The sequence below is a fragment of the Nesoenas mayeri genome, assembly GCF_963082525.1.
Source record: "Nesoenas mayeri genome assembly, chromosome: 4".
NCBI lineage: Eukaryota > Metazoa > Chordata > Aves > Columbiformes > Columbidae > Nesoenas > Nesoenas mayeri.
This window is the reverse complement of record NC_137540.1, coordinates 49,126,648-49,134,243: the sequence shown is the minus strand read 5'-3', so window position 1 is coordinate 49,134,243 and position 7,596 is coordinate 49,126,648.

The following is a 7,596-nucleotide window of genomic DNA, read 5'->3' as shown; positions in this document are numbered from 1 at the left end:
TTGTTTCTTCTCCTCCCACCTTTTTTTGGTTTTTTTTTTTTGGCCATGCTTTTGACTCACTGGGAGCCTGTTGTTTATTCACAAGCATTACGGTATCCTGTTAGTATTCCGACCAGGGGCTGCTCACAGCTCCGACTCCGATGATTTCCTGGAGGAACATGTGGAAGCAATAGCGGAGCCGTGCACTCACCCGAGCCGAGGATGCACTAGTGGAGGGCGTGCAAAGGGCCGGGAGCACAGCCGGGGACCCTGCGAGCCCAGCCCGGGGCACCTCAGCCTGAGCGCGCTTTTCACGGGAGACGGTTTTACTTTCTGCCCCCATTCTCTTCGGGGCATCTCTGCTTCAGAGGCTTAATTCAGTTTCGCTTAAGAAAGAGAAAAAGCATCGGATCCTACTGCTTGACTTCGAGGACAAATTTCTCTTGTTTAATACTAGAAATAATAAAGACGTGCAAGGGACGAGAGGTCGGGGGAAGGAGGGCCAGACTCGGGAGGAGAGGAAGCCGGAGAAGCCCCGGGGCGCAGCTCCGGGGCCGGTGCCCTCCCCAGGAGGCAGGCTGGCAGGCAGGGAGACAGGCGGGCAGGGCCTCCCGCGCTGAGCCTTTCCTGGGGCTGCAGTGCCCCCTCTCCCGCGGCTGCCGCATCGCCCCGCCGGCCGCTTTCCGCACAGAGCCTGCAGCAGAAGGGCTGCGAGGGCAGCTCCCCCGGCCACCCCTTATCGCCAGCAGATAGCGACGGCCAACAAAGCAGAGATACCCGGTGCTGGCTCCCCAGCGGGGATCAAAGCTCCGTCTGGAGCGTGTTCAAACAGGACGGCCTCGGACGTGCGCTGCCTTCTCCTCCGCAGGCACCTCCGGCCCTCGCCGTGCCCTCTATCTTGGTTATTACTGGGTTCGTTTTTGCGCTGAGCAAAGCAAAGGCAGAGAGGAACAGAAGAGCTTTCCCGGTGCCGGCGGAGGAGCGGGGTTTGGGGGGTCTGGGTCCTGTCGAAGGTTACCTTTCGTTGTGTCTTTCATTCCTAAATGTTAGTGATTCGTCTCTCCCCCTTTCTCAGCGCCTCCTGCTCCTGGCTGGCTCTCGGCCGTTCATCCAGCTCTCTAGCCCAAGCCCAAGATCAGTAGTGTACAAAGGACACGAGGAAGCCGCAAATTCGTTTCCAGATCAAACTCCCCGTCCATAAACTCACACTGTGACCGTGAACACTGAGCCCGGCGCACGACCCACTGTCCTAGAGGGTTTGAGAAGGGAAGGCTCATTCATGAAATCGGGAGCATTCGGAGTTTTCATGAAAGTTTTTTGGGTTTGGTGTTGTGTTTGTTGTTTTTTTTCTTTCTACCCCTGCAGTGCAAAACTCTCCCCTTTCCTCCCCCTCGCCCCTGCCATATGGCTAACCTCCCCCCTCCCCTGCAAGGCTGGTGAAATCTGGAGGCAGAGATTGGCCCCCCTGCCTGCGTAAGAGCCTCCCGCCGGCGCGCCCGCCTCCGGCCGCGGGGCTGGGGGCGCCGGGTGAGCCAGGGCGGCTCTTATTCTGAAGGGGCCGGAGGGGGGCTTCATTTCCTGACAGCTATTTACTTAAAGCAAATGATTAGTTTTGGAAGGATGGACTATAACATTGAATCAATTACGGGACGCGGTTTGTGAGACCATTACAGTCGGATCGGGAGGGAGGGCGAGCGGGAGGGAAGGAGCGCGGCTGAGTGGGGAAAGTCACGAAAGACGTGGACATATTTTGGATATTTTACAATCTGCAGGAGTGGGGTTGTGAATTATAAAGAAGAAGGTAAGATGTGAGTGGCAGTTTCTCTACCTTTTCATTTTTTTTTCACTTTTCTTCCGCTATTTTCCTCTTCGTTCCCTCTCCACTGTATTTTTTTAAATTTTTATTTTATTTCCCCCCCTCAATGCTTTGAGCCGGGCGTGGGGCTCCGTCCCGCTGGGCGCAGGCGGTGGCGGGCGCTAGTAGTCCCCGCGGAGGGAAACGGCGAGCCGGCGCTCCGCGAACCGTCGGGGCGCGGCGGCGAGCAGCGCGGGCAGCGCTAATGACAAACACATTGGGATGGCGGGGGCCACCGCGCCGCATTCCTGCCGCGGGGGCGGGAGCGACTCGCTGGGGCTCCGCGGGAAGCGGCGGTGCCCGCCCGCGGGGACGGGGAGACACACTCCGACAAAGTAAGGTAGGGTCGCGCTCAGCCGCTCCCGCTCTTCTCGCATCCCTTGCTGCCTTCACCCCGCTACTTTCCCGTCCCTTCCCCCACCCTTTGTTTTTCACCACCTTGCTCTCTTCGAATTCCCCTTCCCACCTCACTCCCCCTGCCCGGGTAGCCTGAAATGCTCCGAGATCTCGGGAAGGGGCACGCACACAAACCTCCCCGCAAGCAGCCCGATCTCCATCTCTGCGCGCCCCGTCTTTTTTTCCACACGTCTCAGAGGAAGGGAAGATGCTGCATTTAGGCAGGACTGGTACCTGGAGCCTTTCCAGTTTACAGCCTTCTCTCGTAACGGGAACGCCAGCTCTGCCGCACGCCCCGATGGACTGCTGGAGCCCACCGCCTCCTACCCTGAGGGTGGGCAAAATCTTCCCGGCCACCGTTTGGATTTTTATCAAGCGCAAAGATTGCAAACTTGCCAGCCTCTGCCAGGCTGGAGTCCCCTGGAAAAGTCCTAGGAGCAAGTAGGAAATGGCTTTTTGGCTGTCTGCGGCGTTGCTCAACATTTTTGGACGCGGATCCCACAGGAGCCGTTCCAGAGAACAGGACTTGGACAGCTTTTTCTGGAGCCAGCATCGACAGACCTAGCGAGGCAGCAGCAGCCCCGGGGCTTGCCCGCACCCCAGGCAGGAGGCTGCCCCCCGCGCGGGGGACAGGTTTCCGCCACCCCTCGACGGCATTTTCAGCGCGGTCTTTGCAAATGCTCCATCTCTCTGGCGCTCCTCCGGGGCCCAAAGGTGCGCACCCGAGACGGACAGGGCATCACCTCGGCCAGAATGGGGACCGATGGACCCGTTCTAAGGGCTGAGGGCATGTCACCCTCCCTTGGTCCCACAGCTTAGAGCCGGGGCACAACGTCTGGTTCCCCCCGCCGAGACTCCCGCCTCCTCTTCCAGATCCCGCGCCCTCAGGGTCCATGCCTCGCCTGATGAAGAGGGCTGGAGAAGAAACCCGCGGGTAGCAGCGCCAGCAGAATTAGCCAGTCCCGGAGGAGAACATGGTTTTGCTCTGCTCCTCTCCGTCCCCCTTACCCCACTTTTATTTCTCCTGGCTACCTCGCATTAGAGAAAAAAAAAAAAAAAAAAAAAAAAAAAAAAAAAAAAAATCGCTCCAGCTTGGCAAAGGCTTTCCTATTGTTTCCCAGACAAACAGCGGAGTGGCTGGGAGTTGCCATCTCTGCTAGGTTTGCTCGGTGTCCCGGGCAGCCTTTGATCAACAGCAGCTCCAGCCGTCGGGCTCCGCCGAGAGGCCGCGGATGGAGGGGCAGCCACGGCAGCGCTGCTGCCTCACTCCCTGGGGGCTGCTGCCCGGGCTCCCCGCGGGCAGGCAGTCTCTGGAAAGCCCCCGCAGGCTGGTGGGGGCTCGAGAGTGTAAACGTAACCCTCCTCATCCTTCTCATCCCCATCCCTGCGGGCTGTAGGCTGTCCACCGTCTCCCCGACGGGGCGCACCATAGGGAAGGGGGTCTTGTTATGCCCTCGGCATCTCCCAGGGCAGATGCAGAGCCCAGTTGGGGTCCCAGTTTGGTTGCCTTAACTCCATGTCCCTGGATGGCACAAGAGATGGGATCAAAGTAAGGAGACAGGCATCAAAGGTTCCTCTGTCATTGGCTGATCAAAATCTGAACTGCTGAGATCCGACTTTTAACTCTGGGTCTGGAAACATTAGGGAAAGATCTCCCAGCAAGGGACTTCAGTTTTAGCTTCTAGTTAACAAAGAGCATTTTGAAAAGGCCCTCAGCTAAACAGTGGTTTAAGCAACCTCAAAGCTTAAAAAAACCCCAAAACCAAAACTTTGAAGGAAAATGAGACTGCACGAAGCCCTGGGGTTTAGGAGTCCACAAGCAAACCAGCTCTCCCAGCCTGCAGGCGCTCTCCCACCGCTTTAAAATGAGACCCCTTGTTCTAGTAGTCCTCTCCAGGCAGCAAGGGGCCGGAGGTGTGCCAGTCTGGCTACCATTGGGTACTGGGGCCATCTTCACTGTTATTTGCTCATTGATGTATGGGAAATCTTCGTGCAGCTGTGAGAATAATACATAGGTATTAGGTTTCAAGAAAGCAGGAAGTAATAAATAGTTTAATAAAATACCACTCTACAGTACTACAGTACCAAGTTAGGATTTGAGTACAATGTATATAGGCAGAAAAATTCTTGCATACCCCAGACCTCACTGGTTATTTCCTGCTATACCAGTTGGTCTAAAAATGAGGGTGAAACGTATAACCTTGTACACTCCTTGCCTCGCTTGCATCCTTAGGTCATCATGGCCACAATGGCACTGCTTCTGTGCATGAACTGTGAAAATTTTAATAGAAGATGTTTTCTTCGTTTGTTTTAAAGGCCAGGGAATGAGTTCTGAGAGGTAATTTTTTTTTTCTGGTGGCAAGAATTGCTGGTAATTTTAAAAAAGCAAGCAAGTAAGCAAATAATCCTTTCTCTCCCTCTTGCCTTGAGCTCCTGCTTGACTCATCTCTTTTAAGCCAATAAAGCTTTGCATGCACACCCAAGGGAAAAGTTTGCAACAGCTAGGCTTTCTAGCTCTTGTGGTCAACAGAGATGGATTGGTTTTTCCATGCAATGCTTCCGAGCACTTGAGCTTGGATCTGAGGTGTTATTTGGTTTGATCCTGAGAACACAAGTGAGATGGAATACTTGTCTGTTTGCTGAGACAGTCTCGAAAGTCCTCTTTGGACTAAGTGAGGAAAGTTAAACTTTGCGAATTTCCCTCTACCTTTAGCTCCTTGACTGGTGGAGTCTGTCCTTGAGGGTTTGGCTAGAGAATCAGGCTGGACTGGAAGGCTTGTTGGGCAGCAGCCATCACCGTGTGTCCTGCAGAGCCTGAAGTGCTCTGCAGGAGCCCAGCACTGGGCTAGTCGTGGTGTTTAGTTATTCTTGCATACAGGCTATGCTGGATGCAAATACTTGTAAACGACTGTGGAACAAGCTTCATTTTAGGAGGACATTTGTGCCAGTCTTTTGCACTGAAGAAATTTTCTTTTGTCCTTTGTGCCTTTTCCCAGTGAAACCTTTAGACCCGCCTGTTAGTGCTATGGGGCAGCCCTGCTCTTGTGGAGAACTAAGGTTGCAGTTTGGGAATTGAGAACCAACAAACGTTTCAGGAGGTCCTGTCTGAACCTTTACATTCAGCTAGTGACATATATCACAAGGTAGAAATGTCCTCCTCTTTTGTTGGGCTGGCCGTAGCTCTTCCTGGAAAAGATCAGTCTTCCCAGAAGGACCGACTGCCACTCTGACAAAATCACCACTGAAATTTTCCAGCCCTCTCATAACAAGCATAATCACATCATTATGTGCCAAGATTTGCAACCCAACTACTGTCCTAACACTTATGTAAATACAGAGCAATAGGGACCAGTTTGGTTTTATTACTTGTTTTTAAATCGGAGAACTCTCATGAAATTAAAATATAAGAATTTTGAATTTTTAACTTGATCCAAGGGACACAGTTTAAGATTCCGTCTGCTATGGAGACTAGCGTTGCCGTCTGTCTCATTAATGTGGATCAACATTGCCATCTTGTGGCCAAGAGGATGAACTGTAGTGACTGAGTAGCTGGCGGGAGAGAAATCAGTAGAGTCTCCAGTCTTGTGGTAGATCGCCTAGTTTACTGTTTTGAAAGAGGTCTCTGATTTACAGCAATATAAAAAAATATAGACCACTGGCTCTTCTTGGTCCACCACTGTACTTTCTCTCTAGGTCATGCAGAGCAATCATTTTCTGAAGACATATTTCCATCGGCTTTCTGGATATTGACTTTATTTTGCCTTCTATGGTGCAGTCAATTAAACTATTCTTGTTAGGAAGCCAGCACTTGGCAGTGAGTGTTTAGAAGATTGAGTCTTTGCTGATAACAGTTCCTTAAATGTTCTTTTCCTGTTTTTTTTCTTTCATTGAAGCACATGAGTGATACCAACTTTTCAGTCAGTTCCTTTCAAAATCCAGTGGTTAAAGTAGATGCAAGACTCTTTTACCTTGGGCAATACTCTTTTACCTTTGAGCCTCCCCTGCAGAGTATTTGGCAAACCCTTCATGGCATTATCTAGCTTTCACTATACACGTACAGGTTTCAATTTTAGCTAGCGATGTTCAAGGTATGCAAGGAATTAAGGTTGTCTCAAATTTATGTTGTATGTGTGCTGTCAATACTGGGCTTCAGCTTGCATAAATCTACTGGCTTCAGCAAGGTTATGCCAATTTACGGTTTGATGGAGTGGGGTTAGGAACTGAACCTGATGCAGTTACTCAGAGCTGATTTAGGACAATGAATGCTCCTTAACCGTAAGGAAAATAAAAAAGCCAAAGAACTGCATACAAAAAATTAGGTGATAGTAAATAAACAAAACCGTGGTAAGTGTAGCTGTTTGGTGTTGTGGAAATGAGAAGTGTGAAATTGTTCCCACATTAAACCTTGACTCTAGCACTGATGTGCGAGGTTATGCTCTAGATGGGACTCCAGCATGCTTAAGTTGGATGCACATGTAGTTAAATCAAATTCAAATAGACTTTGAGTACAGTTGATGGTGAATCCTTAGTACATTATTCTCTTTCACAGTGTGGAAGTGTTGCTCTGGGTCTTGATGAGATTAGTAGTTCATTGGAGAAAGATCAAAGCTCTGGGTTGTGAAAGAATAGCCAGCTGGAAAACACAGATTTAGTTAAGTCCTTGTGTTTTTGAACTGCAATGGTAGATTGAGGCACTCAGCTCTTATTGATTTCTCTGGCAGCCCAAGCAAGACAGCAAATTTGAAGTAGCACTTTGGAAATGACATCACCTGTACTTGCATCAGCATAGTGATGGGGCTTTACTCCTCGCTTACATGCACAGACAGCTCTGCAGCAATGCAAGTACACTTTGGCGGAGCTTCTGCAGACTGGTGTGGAAGAGCTGAGCTAGGTTTGTTTTTCTCCTTCTGTGCTGTATCACTTGCATTGAACAGCCTGCAAAACTGCACATTGTCTTGCAGATCTTGGGAAGCCAAGAGTCAAATCAATAAAGTAAGTCTTTAAAGATCTACAGTGGGTTGCTTTATCAGAAAAAAATAGTTACAGGATGTAAATTTGATAAAAATGTAAAAAGAGGCTGAGACTGAGGGACTTTGATGTCCAAGAGTCTGTTATCAATGAGAGACAGATACATAAACACATGGCAATTATCACTTATTGAAGAATCAGGCAAAATGCCTTTTCTCTGTTGGAATGTTGTCAGCTGAACTTCTGAAGTTGTTTGTACATATTTTTGAGGCTGGCAGTTTGTAAGTCTTCTAATCCTGCTTCTGAGACCTTTTTATGCTTGAGTCAAGTATCAAATACTTTTTTGCTTTTCAGAAACATGCTGTCTGCTCCACGTGTTGCAAAGGGAAGGAGGGACT